The 20,947-nt window shown below is 42.3% G+C and overlaps 1 protein-coding gene across 22 annotated transcripts in view; it reads left to right on the top strand.

Moving 5' to 3' along the window:
* Positions 1-20,947, top strand: part of LOC147367073 (GTP-binding nuclear protein Ran-like) — a 462,878-nt gene that overhangs the window by 185,472 nt on the left and 256,459 nt on the right. For 2 of the 22 annotated variants that reach the window (XR_015169797.1, XR_015169785.1), the window contains exons 5-6: positions 1,930-1,996; positions 3,913-7,218. The exons of 18 other annotated variants lie outside the window; for them this stretch is intronic. The gene's annotated coding sequence lies outside the window, so the exon portion shown is untranslated. Of the gene's footprint in view, positions 1-1,886; positions 1,997-3,912; positions 7,219-20,947 lie in introns of those variants that run through there. 2 more of the 22 variants (XR_015169783.1, XR_015169789.1) reach the window with 2 other exon arrangements.

Raw genomic sequence — 20,947 nt, forward strand, 5'->3', positions numbered from 1 at the left:
AAAAGAAAAGATATACCCATTTGAATGCAGAGTCCCAAAGAATAGCAAGGAGAAATAAGAAAGCCTTCCTCTGTGATCAGTGCAAAGAATAGAGGAAAAACAATAGAATGGGAAAGATGAGAGATCTCTTCAAGAAAATTGGAGATACCAAGGGAACATTCCATGCAAAGATGGGCTCAATAAAGGACAGAAATGGTATGGACCTAACAGAAGCAGAAGATATTAAGAAGAGATGGTAAGAATACACAAGAAGAATTATACAAAAGAGAGCTTCACGACCCAGATAACCACCCTGGTGTGATCATTCACCTAGAGCCAGACATCCTGGAGTGTGAAGTCAAGTGGGCCTTAGACAGCATCACTACAAGCACAGCTAGTGGAAGTGATGGAATTCCAGGTGAGCTATTTCAAATCCTAAAAGATGACGCTGTGAAAGTGCTCCACTCAATATGCCAGCACATTTGGAAAACTCAGCTGTGGCCACAGGACTGGAAAAGGTCAGTTTTCATTCCAATCCCAAAGAAAGGCAATGCCAAAGAATGCTCAAACTACCGCACAATTGCACTCATCTCACACGCTAGTAAAGTAATGCTCAAAATTCTCCAAGCCAGGCTTCAGCAATACGTGAACTGTGAACTTCCAAATGTTTTTGCTGCTTTTAGAAAAGGCAGGGGAACCAGAGATCAAATTGCCAACATCTGCTGGATCATTGATAAAGCAAGAGAGTTCCAGCAAAACATCTATTTCTGCTTTATTGACTATGCCAAAGCATTTGACTGTGTGGATCACAACAGACTGTGGAAAATTCTGAAAGAGAGGGGAATACCAGACCACCTGACCTGCCTCCTGAGAAATCTGTATGCAAGTCAGGAAGCAACAGTTAGAACTGGACATGGAACAACAGACTGGTTCAAAATAGGAAAAGGAGTACGTCAAGGCTGTATATTGTCACCCAGCTTATTCAACTTATATGCAGAGTACATCATGAGAAACGCTGGGCTGGAGGAAGCACAAGCTGGAATCAAGATTGCTGGGAGAAATATCAGTAACCTCAGATATGCAGATAATACCACAGAAAGTGAAGAAGTGAAGAATAACTAAAGGGCCTCTTGATGAAAGTGAAAGAGGAGCGTGAAAAAGTTGGCTTAAAGCTCAACATTCAGAAAACAAAGATCATGGCATCTGGTCCCATCACTTCATGGCAAATAGATGGGCAAACAGTGGAAACAGTGACAGACTTTATTTTTGGGGGCTCCAAAATCACTGCAGATGGTGATTATAGCCATGAAATTAAAAGATGCTTACTCCTTGGAAGAAAAGTTATGACCAACCTAGATAGCATATGCAAAAGCAGAGACATTATTTTGCCAACAAAGGTCTGTCTAGTCAAGGCTATGGTTTTTCCAGTGGTCATGTATGGATGTGAGAGTTGGACTGTAAAGAAAGCTGATCACCGAAGAATTGATGCTTTTGAACTGTGGTGTTGGAGAAGACTCTTGAGAGTCCCTTGGACTGCAAGGAGATCTAACCAGTCCATCCTAAAGGAAATCGGTGCTGAATATTCATTCGAAGGACTGATGTTGAAGCAGAAACTCCAATACTTTGGCCACCTGATGTGAAGAACTGACTCATTTGAAAAGACCCTGATGCTGGGAAATATTGAAGGCAGGAGGAGAAGGGGACGACAGAGGATGAGGTGGTTGGATGGCATCACCGAGTCAATGGACATGAGTTTGAGAAAACCCTGGGAGTTGATGATGGACAGGGAGGCCTGGCATGCTGTGGTTCATGGGGTCACAAAGAGTCGGACATGACTGAGCGACTGAATTGAACTAAACACATTCTGTTTTTATTCATGTTTCTTGCTTATTCTTTCTCCCCTTTAGAATAATGTCTATGAAAAGCAGGATTTTTGTTTCTTATCCTTAGTCCCACACACCATTCCTGCCATATGGAGGTCCTCCTTTATGTGACTGACCGATCCTCATGTGGTCAAGTAAGTAGCAAGTGGCTGAAGTGCCCTTTTTCTGGTGGGTTCTTGTTGGGAATATGAGGAGAGAAGGGTGATGGAGGGCTGGGTTGATTTCATTGGGATGGTTGGTCCCAGATAAGAAGACTTAGGTCAGCTGTAAAGCCTGTGGCTGGAATATTGATGTAGGCTTGATTCTGGGCATTGATCCATCACAAATGCCCAATCTCCTCGTGTCTCCACTCTGTAGACAGACTCCCATCTGTCGCTCATCTTTTCACAGGAACACTTCTGTCTTTGACTCTTGTCCTCCAGGAAATGTCTGGGTTTGTATGCTTTATAAATTAAACTTTCCTGAAGGATTCTTAGTTATTCAAGTCAGGTACAGGAAAATAATACTGCCTCTCTAGATGGAGAGGTGCTCTTGCTTGTGTAGAGGATGCCTAGCTGATTAAACTTGGCACACACATTATGGAGCTTGAAGCAGGAGTGAACACGGTGAGCATTCTGGTGTCTCAAAAGAAGCTCATGGGAATACAATGTGGTGGACACTTTGCCCCCCTTGGGAGGATGCAACTTGGTTTTGTGGTGGCCTAAGTACTCTTGCCTGGAAAATCCCACGGATGGAGGAACCTGGCTGGCTACAGTCCATGGGGTAGCTAAGAGTTGGACACGACTGAGCGACTTCCCTTTCACTTTTCACTTTCATGCATTGGAGAAGGAAATGGCAACCCACTCCAGTGTTCTTGCCTGGAGAATCCCAGGGATGGGGCAGCCTGGTGGGCTGCCGTCTATGGGGTCGCAGAGTCGGACACGACTGAAGTGACTTAGCAGCAGCAGCAAGGTATCCAGGCTGATATACACTGAGAAACTACTCTTGTATCCATGTTGTTGATGTTGCTGTTCAGTCACCCAGTCATGTCCGACTTTATGCCACCCCATGGCCAGGCCTCCCTGTCCCTCACTATCTCCCAAAGTTTCCCCAAGTTCATGTCCATTGCATCGGTGGTATTTGTATTCATGGGGCCATTTAATTGAGAGGTAGGAGAGATGAGATAAGACAGTTAGGCAAGAGCAAGAGATAGCCCTGTGTCTTAGTTTTCTGAGGCTGCTGTAACAAACTGGGTGACTTAAAGAAACAGAAATGTATTTTCTCATTGTTTTAGAGGCTAGAACTCTGAGATAAAGGTGTGATCAGGGTTGGCTTCTGTTTAGAGCTTTGAGGAAGAGTCCAGTCCTTTCACCTAGCTTCTGGAGGTTACTGGACATCTCTGGTGTTCCTTGGTTTCTGGCTCATCACTCTGGTTTCTGCCTTTATCTTCCATGATGTGGATGTATATCGAGTGTATGTGTCTGTGTCCAAATTTCCATTTTCTTATAAGGACACCAATCATATTGGATTAGGGGCTCACCCTATTCCAGTAAAACCTCATTTTGACCTATTATATCTGTAATGGTCCTATTCCCATATATAGTCACATCCTGAAGTACTTGGGGGTTAAGACCTCAACATATGAACATTTGGGAACACACTTCAAGCCATTATACATAATTCGGGCATAAACACATTGTGGATATTTTATGTGTGGGTAAAGAATTCTTAGTTCATCTCTAGCTCTCAGGCAAAGTACACTCAATGTACTGATTTGTGCAAAGCACACAGTCTGCAACATCCTAAAATGTAGTTGGCCCAACTCTGTGCAGCCCTATGGACAGTAGCCCACCAGGTTCCTCTGTCCTTGGGATTCTCCAGGCAAGAATACTGGAGTGGGTTGGCTTTCCCTTCTCCAGGGGGAAATGTAGTATATAGAAGTTTGTTATTATTTATTCCTCCGTAAATGTTTGCATAGTGACAATTCATTTTCAAATCATGGAATTATCTTTCTTATCACAGTACTGCCTGGCCATGCCCCCTTGACCAAGCTTGTATGTTCTTATTGCAGCTGCTGCTGCTGCTGTCACTTCAGTTGTGTCCGACTTTGTGCGACCCCATAGATGGCAGCCCCCCAGGCTCAGCCGTCCCTGGGATTCTCCGGGCAAGAACACTGGAATGGGTTGCCATTTCCTTCTCCAGTGCATGGAAGTGAAAAGTGAAAATGAAGTTGCTCAGTCGTGTCTGACTCTTCGCGATGCCATGGACTGCAGCCTACCTGGCTCCTCCATCCGTGGGATTTTCCAGGCAAGAGTACTGGAGTGGGGTGCCATTGCCTTCTCCATCTTATTGCAGGGAGTCCTGCAAATTTTACATGTGGTAGTTGGTATATTTTGAAGATTAAATTGGTGAACACCTTTCTCCCCCCACTGCCTGCCACTTGTTATCAGAAGCCACATATATTCATTTTTTCATTTATTTGTCATTTGTGTATTCACTCAGCAAACATTAATGAATCCCTACCAAGGGAGGACAAATCAGACTTTGTTCCATGGGGCCTCAGGTTGGTGGTGTGAGATACCCATATAAACCCTTCAATAAAATGCTGGGTATTAAGGGAAAAATCTGGACAGTTTTCAAGAAGAGTTGCTCCATATTTCTCTGAAATCATCCTCTATCCTTGGCTGGGGGACTCGGATCAAAATAGGAAAATTCCTATGAAAATAAGAAGTTGTGGATTCTGCTGCTATGTCTTCCCCAGCAAATTGCAGAGTGATAATTAGGGTTCTCGGTCCTAGGCACTGATATGGAGTGTTCTCTCCATAAGCTTTTGAGCTCTTTGGGGCAATTCTGACCAATTGACTGGAGATCTTGATTTTATCCATCTGAAAAATTTCTAAATAGAAGATACCAGGACAGCTGAACTTAAAAAAAAAAAAAAAGAAGAATAGTGATTCTAAACAATTTTCATTTAAAAGATCTAGGCACAGAGTATCTATCACCAGGCGTCATGGGGCCAGAGTCATTTAGTGCAAAGGATGGCATTGTTCAGAGGTGGAACGCCAAACCTTTACTCATCTCACTCCTTACGAGGGGGCAGTGAAAGAAGGGGTGGCGACTGCTCGCAGGACAGCCCCCTAAGGTGTCAACAGGAGGGAGGCAGTTCTAAGTCATTTTAAAAAATGCTAATTCTCCCAGGTGTCTTCAAGTGAAGTCATTACTATCACTTGACACCTTAATTAGCAGTTAATATTTTAGCAGGAGAAAGAGATGAGGTGTGAGAGGGGAACAAGGAATGCAGTGGGGATTGAAGGTGGCAGTGATGCTGGAAAGGTGTTTGAAGGAGATGGGAGCACTAATGGGAGAAGGGGTCTTGACAGTGCGTGCAAGGCATTGTTTTGTGTGTTTTGTTTTGTGTTTGCTTATTTCATGTTTTTGTTGTGTCGTGGGTTGCTGAATTGATCTCCTATCTCTTTCAGGAAGTAGAAAAGAAAGATTTTTCTATAAATTTGAGCATGATAATATAACCTTCCCAAATAATGCTGGTGCTCCTACCTCTTTTATCAACAACAGAAGCTCAGTCTCTCCTGTGAATGTGTACAAGGGCCACAGAGGCTGGCTCAGGTCAAGGTGACGGAGTGGGGGATGTGGTCTGTGGTCTGTGCTGGTCCTCATCTGACACTCACCCTTGCAAGCTGATAACATGGAAGGAACTTGAGTCTGTCCTGCCCTTATACATATTAAAAAGCAGACATGTTACTTTGTCAACAAGGTCTGTCTAGTCAAAGCTAAGTTTTTTTCCAGTAGTCATGTATGGATGTGAGAATTGGACTATAAAGAAAGCTGAGTGCCAAAGAATTGATGCTTTTGAAATGTGGTGTTGGAGAAGACTCTTGAGAGTCCCTAGGACCGCAAGGAGATCCAGCAAGTCTATCCTAAAAGAAATCAGTCCTGAATATTCATTGGAAGGACTGATGCTGAAGCTGAAGCTCCAACACTTTGCCCACCTGATGTGAAGAACTGACTCATTTGAAAAGACCCTGATGCTGGGAAAGATTGAAGGCAGGAGGAGAAGGGGACGAGAGAGGATGAGATGGTTGAATGGCATCACCGATGTGATGGACGTGAGTTTGAGTAAGCTCCGGGAGTTGGTGATGGACAGGGAAGCCTGGCGTGCTGCAGTCCATGGGGTCACAAAGACTCAGGATTGAGTGACTGAACTGAACTGATACTATTGCCATTTCTCTTGTTGCCACATGGTGTCGCTGTTGGGATTGAATCCTGCACAGTCTGGGTTTGCTAGTCTATCCTGCCCTGGAGATGGTCTCTAAGGCTATGTCTCATTTCTGTGTCTAGCAACTATTATGGAGGTAGTTAGCCTGTGGTTTATGGGGTTACACTTCTTTTGGGGTAAAAGGAAAAAAGATTGAGTTAAGGGGCTTAATGGGTGATTTCATGGCTAGTACGTTCGGTAAGGAGATGGCTGTAGGTGAAATAAATCCTAACAACAGTAAAAATAGACCACAAATTATCCATGGGGTCATGTTGGGTGTGTCTTTGGATTATTTCCCAGGATCACATAGATGGTTGACATATTTCTATACATTTATACATCTATCTATATCTCTATCATCTCTAAGCTCCTGTTATTCTGTGCAGTTGGAATCCTCTCCCTGTTTGTGGGGCTAAGATGTGATCATTATAGGAGCACAGAGGAAAATTATCTGTGATACAAGACGATGGGATCTGGGAAAGTTGGTCATCCTGCCTAGCACCATCTCATCTGCCCCCCTTGGTTTTGATGTGCTGAAAGATCACATCACTAAAATATGACCTAAGTCCTTCTGAAATGTCTAAATGTCTCAGTCTCTATGTTAATACAGTAACCTCAGGAAAAACAGGGCCCTTGGAGAGATAGCCTGTTTCACTCTGGTGTATATGCCCTTGTCCTCATCCCCAGGAAGCCACTGACCACATATATGGTTTTTCCTACTAGAGCTTATTCCTAGAAAAGGGCCTAATCAACACATGTTTATTAATAGAAAGGTTTAAATGACTGATGAAACTCTGTATCTCATGTATTTTAGAGACCTCCAACTTTAAGGGTAGCTGGCCCTTTAAGAAAAACAATATGACTAATTTTGGAATTTCAGGCAGACATGAAATCATCATAGTTAGCCTCTTCAAGGGGTCTTGACTGAAGAACTTGGCCTTTCTGTAACAATGCCCTTTGGTTTCTCTTTGCTGAGAACCCACAACCAAACTGCAGTCCAGTTCTTCAGATTTGTTAATGTGAGGACTGACTACAAGTCTTGAAAATAATTAAAAAATCTGCCATTCAGCACTCATGTTCTTACTTTTTAAGATTTATTTTTTTGGCACGGACTGTTCTTAAAGTCTTTATTGCATTTTTTACCATATTGCTTCTGTTTTATGTTTTGGTCTTTCGGCCCCACGAGGCATGTGGGATCCTAGCTCCGGACCAGGGATGGAACCCACGCTCCCCACATTTGCATGGCGAAGTCCTAAGCAGTGGACCGCCAGGGAAGTCCCACTCACTACATTTCTTTTCTTTCCCCAAAAGAGTTCTCAGCATTTGAGACTGTAAATTAGTCAGTAGAAATGGTTTGGTGGACAAGTTCAGTCTACATACAGCCTTTAAACCCTATCCTTGGGTTTCCCTTGTAGCTCAGTCAGTAAAGAATATGCCTGTTGTGCAGGAGACCCGGGTTTGATCCCTGGGTCGGGAAGATCCCCTGGAGAAGGAAATGGCAACCCACTCCATTATCCTTGCCTGGAAAATCTCGTGGACAGAAGAGCCTGGTAGGCTGCAGTCCATGGGGTCACAAAGAGTCGGGTATGAGTGGGTGACTAACATTTACTTACTTTGGGATGGAAACATTAGTTTTAGTTATGAACAATCAAAAAAGTGGTCAAATTTGTGTCACAAAAGGTTCTGGTCTCCTTTACACAGAAGCTATAGCTATTTTTAGGAGAAACCATGCCTTTCAAAGTCTCTGCTTATATAATCTCCTCCCCCTTACAACAGTTATTTATTTTTAATCTATCTTTTTTTTTTAAATTTTATTTTATTTTTAAACTTTACAATATTGTATTAGTTTTGCCGAATATTGAAATGAATCCGCCACAGGTATACCCACGTTCCCCATCCTGAACCCTCCACCCTCCTCCCTCCCCTCCCCTCCCTCTGGGTTGTCCCAGTGCACCAGCCCCAAGCATCCAGTACCGTGCATCTAACCTGGACTGGCGACTCATTTCATACATGATATTATACATGTTTCAATGCTATTTTCCCAAATCTCCCCACCTTCTCCCTCTCCCACAGAGTCCATAAGACTGATCTATACATCGGTGTCTCTTTTGCTGTCTCGTACACAGGGTTATTGTTTCCATCTTTCTAAATTCCATATATATGCGTTAATATATTGTATTGGTGTTTTTCTTTCTGGCTTACTTCACTCTGTATAATAGGTTCCAGTTTCATCCATCTCATTAGAACTGATTCAAATGTATTCTTTTTAATGGCTGAGTAATACTCCATTGTGTATATGTACCACAGCTTTCTTATCCATTCATCTGCTGATGGGCATCTAGGTTGCTTCCATGTCCTGGCTATTATAAACAGTGCTGCAATGAACATTGGGGTACACGTGTCTCTTTCCCTTCTGGTTTCCTCAGTGTGTATGCCCAGCAGTGGGATTGCTGGATCATGAGGCAGTTCTATTTCCAGTTTTTTAAGGGATCTCCACACTGTTCTCCATAGTGGCTGTACTAGTTTGCATTCCCACCAACAGTGCAAGAGAGTTCCCTTCTCTCCACACCCTCTCCAGCATTTATTGCTTGTAGACTTATGGATTGCAGCCATTCTGACTGGCGTGAAATGGTACCTCATAGTGGTTTTGATTTGCATTTCTCTGATAATGAATGATGTTGAGCATCTTTTCATGTGTTTGTTAGCCATCTGTATGTCTTCTTTGGAGAAATGTCTATTTAGTTCTTTGGCCCATTTTTTGATTGGGTCATTTATTTTTCTGGAGTTGAGCTGTAGGAGTTGCTTGTATATTTTTGAGATTAGTTGTTTGTCAGTTGCTTCATTTGCTATTATTTTCTCCCATTCTGAAGGCTGCCTTTTCACCTTGCTAATAGTTTCCTTTGTTGTGCAGAAGCTTTTAAGTTTAATTAGGTCCCATTTGTTTATTTTTGCTTTTATTTCCAATATTCTGGGAGGTGGGTCATAGAGGATCCTGCTGTGATGTATGTCGGAGAGTGTTTTGCCTATGTTCTCCTCTAGGAGTTTTATAGTTTCTGGTCTTACATTGAGATCTTTAATCCATTTTGAGTTTATTTTTGTGTATGGTGTTAGAAAGTGGTCTAGTTTCATTCTTCTACAAGTGGTTGACCAGTTTTCCCAGCACCACTTGTTAAAGAGGTTGTCTTTAATCCATTGTATATTCTTGCCTCCTTTGTCAAAAATAAGGTGTCCATATGTGCGTGGATTTATCTCTGGGCTTTCTATTTTGTTCCATTGATCAATATTTCTGTCTTTGTGCCAGTACCATACTGTCTTGATGACTGTGGCTTTGTAATAGAGCCTGCAGTCAGGCAGATTGATTCCTCCAGTTCCATTCTTCTTTCTCAAGATAGCTTTGGCTATTCGAGGTTTTTTGTATTTCCATACAAATTGTGAAATTATTTGTTCTAGCTCTGTGAAGAATACCGTTGGTAGCTTGATAGGGATTGCATTCAATCTATAAATTGCTTTGGGTAGTATACTCATTTTCACTATATTGATTCTTCCAATCCAAGAACATGGTGTATTTCTCCATCTATTAGTGTCCTCTTTGATTTCTTTCACCAGTGTTTTATAGTTTTCTATATATAGGTCTTTGGTTTCTTTAGGTAGATATATTCCTAAGTATTTTATTCTTTCCATTGCAATGGTGAATGGAATTGTTTCCTTAATTTCTCTTTCAGTTTTCTCATTATTAGTGTATAGGAATGCAAGGGATTTCTGTGTGTTGATTTTATATCCTGCAACTTTACTATAATCATTGATTAGTTCTAGTAATTTTCTGGTGGAGTCTTTAGGGTTTTCTATGTAAAGGATCATGTCATCTGCAAACAGTGAGAGTTTTACTTCTTCTTTTCCAATTTGGATTCCTTTTATTTCTTTTTCTGCTCTGATTGCTGTGGCCAAAACTTCCAAAACTATGTTGAATAGTAATGGTGAAAGTGGGCACCCATGTCTTGTTCCTGACTTTAGAGGAAATGCTTTCAATTTTTCACCATTGAGGATAATGTTTGCTGTGGGTTTGTCATATATAGCTTTTATTATGTTGAGGTATGTTCCTTCTATTCCTGCTTTCTGGAAAGTTCTTATCATAAATGGGTGTTGAATTTTGTCAAAGGCTTTCTCTGCATCTATTGAGATAATCATATGGTTTTTGTTTTTCAATTTGTTAATGTGGTGTATAACATTGATTGATTTGTGGATATTGAAGAATCCTTGCATCCCTGGGATAAAGCCCACTTGATCATGGTGTATGATCTTTTTAATGTGTTGTTGGATTCTGATTGCTAGAATTTTTGTTAAGGATTTTTGCATCTATGTTCATCAGTGATATTGGCCTGTAGTTTTCTTTTTTTGTGGGATCTTTGTCAGGTTTTGGTATTAGGGTGATGGTGGTCTCATAGAATGAGTTTGGAAGTTTACCTTCCTCTGCAATTTTCTGGAAGAGTTTGAGCAGGATAGGTGTTAGCTCTTCTCTAAATTTTTGGTAGAATTCAGCTGTGAAGCCCTCTGGACCTGGGCTTTTGTTTGCTGGAAGATTTTTGATTACAGTTTCAATTTCCATGCTTGTGATGGGTCTGTTAAGATTTTCTATTTCTTCCTGGTCGAGTTTTGGAAAGTTGTACTTTTCTAAGAATTTGTCCATTTCTTCCACGTTGTCCATTTTATTGGCATATAATTGTTGATAGTAGTCTCATGATCCTTTGTATTTCTGTGTTGTCTGTTGTGATCTCTCCATTTTCATTTCTAATTTTATTGATTTGATTTTTCTCCCTTTGTTTCTTGATGAGTCTGGCTAATGGTTTGTCAATTTTATTTATCCTTTCAAAGTACCAGCTTTTGGCTTTGTTGATTTTTGCTATGGTCTCTTTTGTTTCTTTTGCATTTATTTCTGCCCTAATTTTTAAGATTTCTTTCCTTCTACTAACCCTGGGGTTCTTCATTTCTTCCTTTTCTAGTTGCTTTAGGTGTAGGGTTAGGTTATTTATTTGAGTTTTTTCTTGTTTCTTGAGGTATGCCTGTATTGCTATGAACTTTCCCCTTAGGACTGCTTTTAAAGTGTCCCACAGGTTTTGAGTTGTTGTGTTTTCATTTTCATTAGTTTCTATGTAAATTTTGATTTCTTTTTTGATTTCTTCTGTGATTTGTTGGTTATTCAGCAGGGTGTTGTTCATCCTCCATATGTTGGAATTTTTAATAGTTTTTCTCCTGTAATTGAGATCTAATCTTACTGCATTGTGGTCAGAAAAGATGCTTGGAATGAATTCAAAAAATTGAAATCTACCAAGGCTAGATATATGGCCCAGGATGTGATCTATCCTGGAGAAGGTTCCATGTGCGCTTGAGAAAAAGGTGAAATTCACTGTTTTGGGATGAAATGTCCTATAGATATCAATTAGGTCTAACTGGTCTATTGTATTGTTTAACGTTTGTGTTTCCTTGTTAATTTTCTGTTTAGTTGATCTATCCATAGGTGTGAGTGGGGTATTAAAGTCTCCCACTATTATTGTGTTATTGTTAATTTCTCCTTTCATACTTGTTAGCATTTGTCTTACATATTGTGGTGCTCCCGTGTTGGGTGCATATATATTTATAATTGTTATATCTTCTTCTTGGATTGATCCTTTGATCATTATGTAGTCACCATCTTTGTCTCTTTTCACAGCCTGTGTTTTAAAGTCTATTTTATCTGATATAAGTATTGCTACTCCTGCTTTCTTTTGGTCCCTATTTGCATGAAAAATCTTTTTCCAGCCCTTCACTTTCAGTCTGTATGTGTCCCCTGTTTTGAGGTGGGTCTCTTGTAGACAACATATGTAGGGGTCTTTTTTTTGTATCCATTCAGCCAGTCTTTGTCTTTTGGTTGGGGCATTCAACCCATTTACATTTAAGGTAATTACTGATAAGTATGATCCCATTGCCATTTACTTTATTGTTTTGGGTTCGAGTTTATACACTGTTTTTGTGTTTTATATCTAGAGAAAATCCTTTAGTATTTGTTGGAGAGCTGGTTTGGTGGTGCTGAATTCTCTCAGCTTTTGCTTGTCTGTAAAGCTTTTGATTTCTCCTTCATATTTGAATGAGATCCTTGCTGGGTACAATAATCTGGGCTGTAGGTTATTTTCTTTCATCACTTTAAGTATGTCTTGCCATTCCCTCCTGGCTTGAAGAGTTTCTATTGAAAGATCAGCTGTTATCCTAATGGGAATTCCCTTGTGTGTTATTTGTTGTTTTTCCCTTGCTGCTTTTAATATTTGTTCTTTGTGTTTGATCTTTGTTCATTTGATTAATATGTGTCTTGGGGTGTTTCACCTTGGGTTTATCCTGTTTGGGACTCTCTGGGTTTCTTGGACTTGGGTGATTATTTCCTTCCCCATTTTAGGGAAGTTTTCCACTATTATCTCCTCAAGTATTTTCTCATGGTCTTTCTTTTTGTCTTCTTCTTCTGGGACCCCTATGATTCGAATGTTGTAGCATTTAATATTGTCCTGGTGGTCTCTGAGATTGTCCTCATTTCTTTTAATTTGTTTTTCTTTTATCCTCTCTGATTCATTTATTTCTACCATTCTATCTTCTAATTCACTAATCCTATCTTCTGCCTCTGTTATTCTACTATTTGTTGCCTCCAGAGTGTTTTTAATTTCATTTATTGCATTATTCATTTTATATTGACTCTCTTTTATTTCTTCTAGGTCCTTGTTAAACCTTTCTTGCATCTTCTCAATCTTTGTCTCCAAGCTATTTATCTGTGATTCCATTTTGATTTCAAGATTTTGGATCAATTTCACTATCATTATTCAGAATTCTTTATCAGGTAGATTCCCTATCTCTTCCTCTTTTGTTTGGTTTGGTGGGCATTTATCCTGTTCCTTTATCTGCTGGGTATTCCTCTGTCTCTTCATCTTGGTTAAATTGCTGAGTTTGGGGTGTCCTTTCTGTATTCTGGCAGTTTGTGGAGTTCTATTTATTGTGGCATTTCCTCGCTCTGTGTGGGTTTATACAGGTGGCTTGTCAAGGTTTCTTGGTTAGGGAAGCTTGTGTCGGTGTTCTGGTGAGTGAAGCTGTATTTCTTCTCTCTGGAGTGCAATAAAATGTCCAGTAATGAGTTATGGGATGTCTATGGTTTTGGGGTGACTTTGGGCTGCCTGTATCTTGGAGCTCAGGGCTGTGTTCCTTGCTGCTGGAGAATTTCCTTGGTATGTCTTGCTCTGAAACTTGTTTCGCCCAGAGAGGTTTACAGCGTTATATGGAGAAGAAAAGAGTGAGGAGAGAGTTAGAGGTGACCCGAATGAGATGAGGTGGAATCAATAGAGGAGAGAGTGGGCTATTCAGTAATCTCTTCCTTATGTGCACTCCACAACTCGACTGCTCAGAGTTGTTCACAGATTTATACAGAGAAGAGAAGAAGGAAGAAGGTGGCAGAGGTGGCCAGGAGGATAAATGGGGGGAATGAAAAGGAGGGAGACAGATCCAGCCAGTAATCAGTTCCCTAAGTGTTCTCCACCATCTGGAACACACAGAAATTCACAGAGTTGGGTAGAGTAGAGGGGGGTTAAGGAGGAGACACAGGCGACCTAGTGGAGAAAAAGGAGAGTCCAAAGGGAGAGAGAGCAGTTAAGCCAGTAATCTCGCTCCCTAGTGAAAAATGGGTACTGAAGATTGGGTTCTTAAGGTACAAAATTAGTAACAAATACATAAACACAAAAAATTTAAAATCTAGAGTAGAATTTGGAATTTCAAAAATACGATGTTAAAGAAAAGAAGAAGGAAAAGAAAGAGAGAAAAAACGAACAAACAAAAACAAACAAGGTTGCAAAAATTATAAAGAAAATATAGGTACAAAATTGATAACTAATACCAAAAAGCAAAAGTTAAAAATCTAGAGTAGAGTTTGGAATTTCAAAAATACAATGTTAAAAAAAAAAAAAGAAGAAGAAGAAAAAGAAAGAGAGAGAGAAAAAAAAAAAAAACACAAGAACAAACAAGGTCGCATAAATTATAAGAAAAAAGAATACAGGTATAAAATTGATAACAAATACTAAAAAGCTAAAATTAAAAATCTAGAGTAGAGTTTGGAATTTCAAAAATACAATGTTAAAGAAAAGAAGGAAAAAGAAAAAAAAAGGTCAAAAAATTATTAAAAAAATTATATATATATGAAGTTTGCTTTAAAAAAAAATAGGGTCTTCTTTTTTTTTGCAAAGTAATCAGTTATAAAAGTGGAAATTAAAGGAATAATAGAGGACTTAATCTTTTTTTTTTTTTTTATAGGCTCACTTGTTCAGTCTCACTGAGGGGAGGTAGGGAGGGATGCTGCAAACAAATAACACTGGCGTGTGCTTGCAGTGCCTCAGCCACATTGGGTCTGCCCCCTGTTCACGGCGCGTGTAGCCTCTGTGCCCACGCTGCTCAGGCTCTAGGTTGCTCCAACGTGAACCATCCGCGGCCGGCCCTGGGCTACCTGTACTTCCCAGGTCCAAGCCGCTCAGGTTCAGGCACTCGGGTAGTCCTCAGAGGCGCAGACTCTCGGTTGGGCCTACGTTTTGTGCCCTTCCCGGATCTGAGCAGCTCAGGTGATGAGGTGTTTTGCGCGCGCGATTGCTGTGATTTATCGCCTCCCCGCCGCTCGGTTATCTAGTTGCGCACCGGCACACCTTCTCAGGCAGATGTTGACCGTCCAGACCCCCAGGAAGTTTTAGTTAGCAAAGAAGCCTGCTTACAGTTTTATAGATAATGTCTCTCTGGGGCTGCGATTGCCCCCTTCCGGCTCTGGCTGCCTGTCACCGGAGGGGGAAGGTCTGCAGCCGGCTATCTCTGTTCAGTCCTTTGTTCCGTGCGCGGGCCTGGCGGTGCCTTAGGTTGGGGCTGGCTTTTCGCGTGGTAGATATCCCACAGTCTGGTTTGCTAGCCCAAATTATTTCGCTCAGATAGCGCTCAGGGTATTCAGGCCAGATTCTTACTCTAAGCGATGCAGCCCGCGCCGCACCTCCCTGCCCAGCCCCCGCTTGCTAATGGCGTGTGCAGGCGTCTGCGCTGCTTCTCCGCTGGGGGGGTTACCGTAGGGCTCACAATGTGTGGGTTTTAATTATTTATTTTTCCTCCCTGTTATGTTGCCCTCTGTGCTTCCAAGGCTCGGCACAGATTCGGCAGTGAGAAGGTTTCCTGGTGTTTGGAAACTTCTCTCTTTTTAAGACTCCCTTCCCGGGACTCCGTCCCTCCCTCTTTTGTCCCTTTTTTTGTCTTTTATATTTTTCCCTACCTCCTTTCAAAGACATGGGTTGCTTTTCTGGGTGCCTGATGCCCTCTGCCAGCATTCAGAAGTTGTTTTGTGGAATTTACTCGACGTTTAAATGCTCTTTTGATGAATTTGTGGGGGAGAAAGTGTTCTCCCCGTCCTACTCCTCTGCCATCTTAGCTCCTCCCCGCTTAATCTATCTTTTGCATATTAGTTCTCTGTCTTTTCTGGTTCTATTTTCTCCAAATGTTTCTCCTCTATCCTATTAGGTTGTCCAAAAAGTTCATTTGTGTTTTTCCATAAGATGTTACAGAAACACCCAAATGAACTTTTTGGCCAACCCAATACTTTGTCGGCCAGCATTTTCCCCTTAATTTTTCTTTCTTTCTTTCTTTTTTTAAAAAGTATATTTAATTTGCCTTCTCTTTTCAATGCTTTAGCTTGTAGGCATTGACCTGCCAATAGTTCTTGTCCTTCCTATTGCCATCCAGCTAGGAGTCCACAAAAGGGCATCAAATGTGTTTCCACAATGCAGTTTCCAGTAGCTGGAAAATAGCAGTGAATAGACTACACTTCAGTAATCTCCCAGTGGAATTTTAAAAGAGTTATTATGGCAGTAGTACAGTGAATGGAGTTTTGTATCATAGCAAGGTAAGTGCCAGCTGCGGAGAGTAAGGGCTGCTGTTCAGGCAGCAGGCCGGGTGCTGCAGGTGCTGGAAAAAGGCATCCTGCAAGCCATGGTTGAGTGTTGACCTGGTTCCAGATTCATCGCTGCAATCAGCTGTGCTTTGTGCTCCTTCGAGAGTTACTTTGGCCTGTCTGAAGGAGTCAGCTGTTGTAAATTATAAGTGTGGATCCGGGGGATAATTCTTGGCTTTCATCATGCTGTGAAGGCTCCAGAAATTAATTTCTTCTGTTCTTCTTGCAGCCAAGGATTCTCCACATTATTCATCTCTTTGGGCAAAAGCTATAGGTGGCTTCTGAGTTATTTTCTCATTAGGTGTTTGATGGGAATTACCTGATTGTGGATGGCTTGTACTTGTAGTTCATTTTGCAGGTAGATTCTGCCCAGGTAAGACCTCAGCAGTAGCTTAATTTGTCCTAAGCTCCCAAGGCACAGAGTTCAGTGTGGTGTTTCCGTTAGACACAAAGGTACCAGCTTGGCATTTTTGAATCCAGAGATACAACTTGCTGATGCTTTCAAAGTGGCTGGTTTCCCCGTGTGCACATGACAGGACCCAGAGAGTTAAAACTGGGCTTTTGTTTCTGTTACCTTATAGGAAAACAAAACCGAAAAAGGCCCCTGAATACAAAAAAAAAAAAAAAAAAAAGCCCCTGAATAGCAGTCTTTCCAGTCGGGAGATTTAACACTGAAACAAAACAGAGTCTGAAAGAGCTGTGGATCTGGCAAGCCACAGGGGAGGAACTGTGCAGGGCAGAGGATGGAATTTACCCCCAGGAGTCTGTCTCAAGTCTCAGGAGCTCACAGAGAATTCAGAGGATGAAGATGGGGTCCCTGCAGGACCATTTAGCATGGTCCTGCTGATCGTTTACATTTTTGTGTGTGGGAAGGGCTGATAAATTCAATTCATGGTACATGTAGTGATTTAGCCCTGTCTTTCTTGATTAGTAAGTAGTCTTCTTTCTTCAGGGTCTTTGTTAGGCCCATACTGCTGCCACATCACCAGGGAAAGGACACGAACACTGCTTAATGAAAGGGATGCTTGGAGTTTTCACAGTCTCATGGAAACAGTTCCATTGAGAGGCGGGAGTAGAGAGGAGCTGCATTCAGATAGCCAGAGTGTTGCTTGTTTCTCAGGAGGCCAGCTTGGGTATCTTGCAACCCCCAGGCAAGGAAGCCAGGACTTTCCTCCTCCCAGAGAGGTACAATTAAGGACTTCTGGCTTATTTATACCATGGACAAGTTGGTCTTTCGTGATCTTAGTGTCTTCTGTGATGAGAAACTCACTTCATAGTATATCACCCACTCTTAGCACAGCTCATGGCAAAGTAGTCATTTAATAACTATTTGATGAATGAATGAATACGTAATTGACCAGCGCTGGGAATCCGTCATTTTGGGGCCTTCGTGTTGCCATGCAACCTGCCTCGCTTTTCTCATTTCTTTTGCATCCGTAGCACAATTGTCCTGCTTGCTGTTCTGCCGCTGCTGAAGTAGCCATCTCATTGGAATGTAATTGGAACAGCTCATTCTCTCTGAGGTGTAATAGTAGATAATGAATAATGTAATGTGCTACCCTCGAAGGGTTATGCACATTTGAACAGGTGACAGGTAACTGGAGACAGAGTCAATAATGAGAATAGATTTGTACTAAAGGTGAAATTTCAAGTCAATGACAGGGCACTGACTTCAGGCAGGAGGGGGCCCTTCTGTGTTTTCCCCTCACACCACAAGGCGCCCTGAACTCCTGATCCTCAACATGGATGATCTGACAGAGGTGCCCTGAAGTGCCCGAGTCACCCTGAGGGAGTGTCTTTCTGTCTCCTCACTGGACAAGAATCCAGGTCTTCCTGAGGCCAGCCTGATCTCGTGTGGCACTGGGGACCAGAGGGAGCAGGGCAGGAAATAGGGAAATAATAACAAGTCCACTACTTGCTTTTCAGATTTCTCCAGTCAAGCAAAACTCATGTGGGGCTAATGAGTGCTGAAAATAATTTGCAGCTCTGACAGCCTCCTTTAATGGAAGTAGTGTGTTGAACATGAAGTCAAAGTCCATAACCATCAGTTCTTCTTCAGTGGGAGGGCACAAAGGGAAGGGGATGATTGCCCCCCCCCCCTTTTTTTTTTTTAATTCAATGAGGCAAGGACTGACTGATTTATTTACTTACTTATTTGGCCACCCACAGCATGCGGGATCTTAGTTTCCCGACCAGGGTTTGAACCCTCGCCCCTGCATTGGAAATGCGGAGTCTTAACCAAGGGATCACCAGAGAAATCTGGGGCTGGTTGCCTTTTGACAGAGGTGAAGAAGTTGAACTCCTGGCCTATAGGACGGCCTAGCCAAGGTCATTCAGCAAGCAGCCAAACTCCTTGGCTGCTACTAGCCCAGCTCACTGTTGCCCTGAAGATTCAGTATGGCAGTTGGAAAGCAGAGTAGCATCTGAGTCAGTCTCCTTGGCGGGGCTGTGGGGAGAGTGGGTGTCAGCAGTCTAGGCTTGCAGAGGCTCTGAAACAATACCGAATATTTTGTAGCAGGTATGTGCTGAGTGTTCTCTCACTCCCTACATTTGGGGCATTCAGCATATAATTCTACAATTAGTTCATTAAAAAAATAAAAAATGACTTGCAGGTCACCTTTAAAACAAACGGAGAAGCAGTTTTGAATTTAGCAATTTTTCATTTTTGACATCCAGTACTACCTCAAGCTCTGCAGTTACAAATAATGCTTGTGGGGGACGGATCCTTTTATGCACATTGGAAGAAAGAAGGGTTATACATTATGAATAGAACAAGGATAAAGGAATTGGCTGTGTAGTGCAAGATATTTGGAGTGCATTAATCAGCCCATCTCTTTTAGAGCGAGAATCATTTTTAAAAATGGGTATTAAACAGAATGCAAACAATTTGTGCTACTCAAGTCTGCTTGATGTACAATGGATGAAGGAGGGCAAAGGGAAGGTGAGAAAGCACAGGGAGCAAGGCACTGAAGAGAGTGCTTCTCAGGGTAAAGTGAAATAAGGAAATGAGCCAGAGCTTGGGAGAACCACCAAGATGGCATCTAGTCTTACTTACATCCCCGCAGCCCTTGATGCGTTGATTCATTTATCACTTTACAAGCAGCAGTTGGCTGCCTGTCACAGGCCATCCTTGATCCCATGGAATGCCCATGCTAGGGGAGAAGACAGATGCCTATGCAGAGGCTAGCTGTAGGACTTGCTATAAGGGAAGCAAGCACAGGGAAGATGTATCTGTTAGGAATGCTTTCCTTTACAAAGTAATGAAAAAATGGACACCAGTGGTTTAAATAAATAGTCTTAGATTTTTCTAATACCAAACAGTCAGGAAGTAGGCAGCTGTGGGTCTAACCCCTCAATCCGTGAGGGCCGGTATCTCTGATTTTTTTGAACCCTCTTTCAGTGTTTGAAGATGGCAGCTGTACATCTGCTTCCAGAACAAAGGAGAGGCTACTGGTAACTAACTAGCTTGTTCATCATGGCAGGAAAGCCCTTTCTCTAAGCCCCAAGGCAGATTTCCACTGACACCTCACAAGCCCCAGCTGTGTTAGGTGGCATGCCTTCTTCACACCAGCTACAAGGGGAACCAAGAAAGTGAGAACTTGGCCTTTCCAGGTCTCCCGTCTAAGCCTTGCTCTCTACCCCAGGAGGCTAACAGATGAGACACCAGAGGGCTCCCTTTCTTTGGGGTTTGGTTCGTGGGCAGCGCTGGACAGATGGAGGGAAGGAGGAGAGCAAGACAATGCTCTCGGACAGGAGAGCACCTTTGCCCTTGGCTCCACCTTGTGTGGCTGCGGCAGGCAGGCAGCCTACGCAGGTTCTGTCAGGTGGCCGTCTCCTCCTCGGCAGGTGCCAGCTGACTTTTCTTTCCTTTCCGGTCTAGAGATGTCCTCCTGCCACTCGTACTCTTCACCTCCCATCCCCAGCGTGTACTGCAGTATTCATTAGACTTTCTCTCTTTCCAGTCCTTTGTAAATAGGCCCTTGGTGAAGCTCTTCTTAAATTACCCCATGTGAATGCATTGTTTGCTGTGTGCACCCTGACTGATATAATAGGAGGGTTGGGAATTGGTGTTCTTGGAGCCACCCAGCATTGTCTGTCAGAGGCACCCATTCCCTGGGTGGGGGAGTATGTGGGTGGTTGTGGGGTGTCTAGGAGGGTTCACAGAGGAGCTGATGTTTGAGGGAAATTTCAAAGAATAAGTAGAATAGCACCAGGTAGGGAAGGGATGGGAGATGGAGGGGATGTAGAACTTTGTGGCAAGAGGAGTTAATATGTGCAAACCTGTAAAGGTGCAAGGAAGCATGGGATAGCTGAGCAGCGGTGTGGAGAACGGAAGGCGCTGTGAAGCACAGGACAGAGGAGTGGGCGTCGTGAACACCAGTAATGTTTGGAGTTCGGTCCTGAGGGCGACAGGGTACCTGAAATGATTTTGAGGAGGGTCTGGCTTAAACTGTGCTTTACAAAGCTGATGCAGCATTATTACAGTGGGTTGAAAAACCGTCTGAGAGAGGTTAAGGAAGTTTCTCCAACTTTTCTCTATGAGATGATAAAACTCTAAATGAAGACCAGCCTTCCCTGAAGACCTTCCCACCCAAAGCAGTTACTACATAGCCCTATTACACCTTGTATCACAGAGCATTATGGTATTATTATATTATTATAATAGAGTGCTGTAGTTTGCTATGTTATTGACTTTTCCATTTATCTATACAACCCCATGGGGCTAGGGACCATGTCTCAAATTATCTTTGTGTTCCCAGCACAGTGTGGGACACGATACATATCCCATAATTGTCTGTTGAATCGAATGGAGGGACTGCGATTGTCATCTACTGGCACAGACCTACTTTATATGCAAAG

Source organism: Bos grunniens, chromosome 8, assembly GCF_055505025.1.
Source record: "Bos grunniens cultivar Pamir isolate PY7600 chromosome 8, Bosgru_T2T1.0, whole genome shotgun sequence".
Taxonomy (NCBI): Eukaryota; Metazoa; Chordata; class Mammalia; order Artiodactyla; family Bovidae; genus Bos; species Bos grunniens.